Raw genomic sequence first — 4,672 nt, 5'->3', positions numbered from 1 at the left:
ACTCATGCAAAACTTGGGTGTGAAGGGAGAAATATGACTCATTGGGCTTCTAAAGAACAAAGTCTCTGACGAATCCTGGACAGTGATCACTTTGACATCCAGACAGACATAAAAGCCTTTTGTAAAAACTCTCCTGAGCGGCAAGCATTATGATTGCGAAAAGGCACATATATGTATACAATATATGGTCAAATCAAGCCACAGTTGTAGCTCACTAGTACACAGTTAAGTCCTTACACAAACCCCAGCTTATTTTGCCACCTGGATTTTGTAAATGTTGTGTGGGTGAAGAGCTTACTCAACAATGACTGTTAGTAAAATCTGTGTGAAGTGAGGCCATCAATGTACTTTAAATTAAATTCCCCGTAGAATACTTTTACAAGAAAAATATTGGAGAAAAGAAAACATATTTACAACCATAAAAAGTACCACCAAAGTCAGATTCAACCAAACTTGTTGAAACATTTGCACAAGGAGTTTAGTTACATTCAACAGCTTAACAATGTCCCAAATTGGCTGCAGGCCACATTTTTTTAGTTTTAACTAAAACTATTTTTATTTTTGGGGAACATATAGAAACCTGATCTGCTTTAGGTGCCTTTAACCAAACACCTGGAGCTGCAGCCAGTTGGTGTTGAGAGCAGGCCAAATTCAGTTTTGTTTGAGTTTACTGCTAGCATAACAGTCTGCTCATTGTGCTCCCTGCAATCCCACGTGAGCTCGTTTACATACGACTCTGTTTCTTATCTCAGCTTAGTCCTGCTGCCTTTGGTCACAACACTCTGGTTTCTGAGGTCAGGGGGTCACGTACTGTCTAAATTCTGACTGTGTTGGTTACACCAGAGCTTCAGTGTTTGTCATTTTCTGACACCTACAGTTAAACTGCTGTTAGTTTCAGAAATGTGAACTTGAGTGACCTCACTGGAATCCAGTTAATTCTGCCAGTAAAGGTGTGTTGAATAACTGCTTTTTGTCCTCATGAACAGCTACCTTATTGTCATGGTGATGTTTCAAAGCAAAAGACGTGTGTCTGTTTAAATCAAAAGGCAAGGGCTGAGTTGCAAGAGGTAAAATTCAAAACATCCCAGTGGCTTTTTCAAACATGCTCTCTTGTCATCATAGCATTGTGATTGAGCTGATATTGTAGTCTGATGCCCTTTGAATGGTATTCAACTGTCCAGTGAACAGTGCAGCATTCTTACACTTCCTTGTTTCAAACACAGATGTAAAACCTGCTTTTATTACGTCATTTGGCTTTAAGATTGGGTTTTAGTTGAAGACAAGCCAACTGCACAGTCAGTAAGTCAGCTGGGGCCAAGCATATGAGGAAGCCAACAGTATTCCTATAAACTGAAACAAGCAGTGCACACACACACATGTAAATTCGGGAGATAAAAGCCGCTGGACTCAGCACGGTTTCATAAACTGAAAGCTTCCTTCTGAGTTATGACCTCTTGCAGCGCTGTGCTGTGTGGGATGGCACATTCCAGTAACTGAGTGCTAGGCCATAAACGCGGACAGGTTTGGATTGAGTGAGTATGCGTGTGTTTATGCGCCGGCCGTTGCATACACAAAAGCCCTAGATGGAGTCTACCTGTTGTAAGAGTATTTTATGAGAACTCTGTCCACTCTGACACACTCCAACTGCAGTGAGTTTTTGAGAGAGGGCTGCTGGTTTAAGGGGAGGCCTGGAGTGAACTGGCCTCATGCCTTAGCCGGCGTATGACAGGGCTGTGCTGTCGCCAAAGAACAAAGTAGCATGCTTGTCAAGTAGTAATATATCTACAACCAATGTTTGTTTTTTTTACAGGCAAGTAAAGTGTCTTAAAATGATTTAAGCCTTCTTTACACGGAGTGCTTTAAAGGGGCCGTGTATAAATGTGCTGTTAGCGGTGCTCCATGAAACAAGTAGAGTAAAGGGTTGGGGGAAGGGGGAGACTTGCTTCATATTCTCACAGGCTGTCTACCCTGCACAGGAATTTCATTCATTTTTAAACATCATCCCCAGGCTCTAATTGCTTCTCTGGGCCAGCTTAATGCCTCTCCCCCCTGGAAGTCTTAACCTTCTCAGGAGGGCAAACAAAACCCAAGTCCCCAACCAATGTGGCTGTGGACAGCTATTTGTTGTTTAAAACTAGTGACATTGGTAAATAAATTCTCCCTTCCTGTATAGGCTCATCCCGTATGTCCATAGGACAGTAAATATGCCAGAGCAGTTGGCCCCTGACATTGTGTCCGTTAGTGTGTTGATGTGTGGAGCCACATTCTCACGGCCGATTGCACTCGACACTGCAGCACAAAAACAGAATGGTCATGTGATAAGAGGGGCCCCTTACAGAGAGGCAGACAGAGAAACAGGGTGTGTGTATGTTTAAATGAAGACCGGGTGAAAGCTTTGGCTCCTGTTTATGCACCAAATAATACACATCCTCACTTAATAACAAACAGTGCCGTTAATTCCAGCTCATTCACACCCAATTCGCAGAAAGCCAGAGTGTGGCAGGGAGAGAGTTAAAGTTTTTGTGAAAGGTTGTGAAACACCAGACTCAGAGTCTGAACGGCTCCTTAAGCATTCTTACCACATCCTGAAACTACGTCAATCCGATGGCACTGCACAGAAAAAAAAACCTTATCGGTTCAGTTAAAATCAACAAAGTAACTCCCTCAGAAAGAAGCACTGTAGTGTGTTGCCTTATCATGCTCTGCACAGAAACATCCATAGTGTGGATAAAACAAGCAGAGCTATCTCCCACCCTTACGCAGAGGCCTATCATCATCTCCTATCCCTAAGCATCTAAAATGAGAAGGAGTCGACCTAGGGTCAGCAGCCAACATACTCTTGATGATATCTCTGACTGTGATATGATGGACGGAGCTGCCAGCAGATCAGTGTTTCCAGTCAAAGCTGTTTTCCTCCCATTATCTCCAAAAGCCATGTGACTGCTCAGGTCTCATCAATACTGTGCATCTGTTTATTGATTCTTGTATCTGCTGGATTTTGTTCCTGTTTTTTTAAAACGTCAGTTACACAGCCTTGTTAGAATGTGTTCACTGTGTGGATGCGTTAATAATACCAGATCATGACAGCCAGCCACACTGAAAGTTAGTCTCAGTCCTGCAACGTCTCTGTGCCCAATAATGACAAACTAACTTTATGTGCTAATACATCAGTGTTTTGTAGTTTAAATGAGAACCATGTGAGCCTTTGCTGTGTCTTACTCCTTGTCCCGTAGTCCTAGTCCTTTCATTCTGCACCTATCTTATCTATCTCAGTCCTGTGTTTACCCTTCACTCCAGAGAAGCAAGGAGACCAGGATGCATCACTATATACAAGCTAAATTCAAATCATCTTCCACCGCACTTTTAGGAATTAGCCAACATGCATTGTGATAAAAACAATAGAGGCATTGTAATAGACAAATGAGCCCATTTATTTAATGCCGTTGCTGTTTTCACCGCCTCTTCAACAGCATATTTACACCCATTATAAGCATTCCACGACCACAGAGTGACATATTCTTCTGAGACTCTGTCGTGTCTTCAACCCTACTCTTTCGTCCTCTGTTTACAAGAGGAAATGTCTTCATCTGCGAGGGAAGGGGAGGGGGGTTGAGGAGAAAGAGAAAGAAAAAGAGGGAGCTTGTGAGTGAGCGGAACAAGATAGCCAGAGAAAGAAAAGAGACTGAGACTCCGGCCATCTGTGAGTTTGGCAGCGAGCCAAACCACTGCCCACAGAGCGCAGGCACATGCCTAACTGCCTCTTTCTGCAATGGTAGTCCAGAACTGCTTCCACAAACAACAGGCCTGTGGAACCACACACAAAAACACAGCAGCCACCAAGGACAAATGCACCCTTATGGTCATAAATAGGGCCCGAAACACAATATTTGTAGAAGTGTAATTGCTCTGTGACAAAGGCTGAGTGACACTGCTGTATGTGTCCATACATGTTCACCCAATTCTGCCAGTGTTCAGGATAAAAAAGAAAAAGACAAATGACTACGTCAGTGGGTCTTTAAGATGAATTACTGAATCCCTCTGTGTCTTGGTTTTGCACAAAGCTTAAAGTGTTTGTAAACCTTGTGCAATTTAACAATGTCTCCCCAAAAATTACAGGCAGATCATTATTGTTTCACTGGAAACTCCCTGAACACTACAAAGTGCACTGCTTGGTGCAAATGACCCATTTTTTTCATAAAGAATGACAATAACAGCACACCTCACACCTGGCAATTGAAAATTAACTCTGGCCCACTTGAGAAATCAACTGGTGAACCCGAGCAAGAGACACAATAGCTTTACACTTGTGTTTGTGTGCAGAGAATGAGCAATCTAGCATTATGCTGAGATGGGTTTTCTCCTGAGGTTTTGGGACTTCTCCAGGGATCCCTCTTTTGGGCTGCGGGCTGACAAGCAAGATCCAAGAACCACCAAGGCGCAGGAGAGCTTCAGGCCTTCTGGTTAGTTTTACAAGTCTGCCTAACTAAGGCAGAACGTGATGATTGAGTGGTGGCATAATGACTGAAAGTATGGAGTTAATGGATGGATAGTATATCCCAACAAAAAAAAAAACAACAACACTGCAGACAAGCAACATTGAGGGCCTTTGATGGTCAAGGCTATGCATTAGTCTTTGAGGGAGCTGCCTGTGATGGTGTGGTAGGTTCAAAGC

This window comes from Morone saxatilis, unplaced genomic scaffold (assembly GCF_004916995.1).
Source record: "Morone saxatilis isolate NCDOM2014 unplaced genomic scaffold, NCSU_SB_2.0 Contig0, whole genome shotgun sequence".
NCBI classification, from domain to species: Eukaryota; Metazoa; Chordata; class Actinopteri; family Moronidae; genus Morone; species Morone saxatilis.
Note: the sequence above shows the minus strand (reverse complement) of the source record.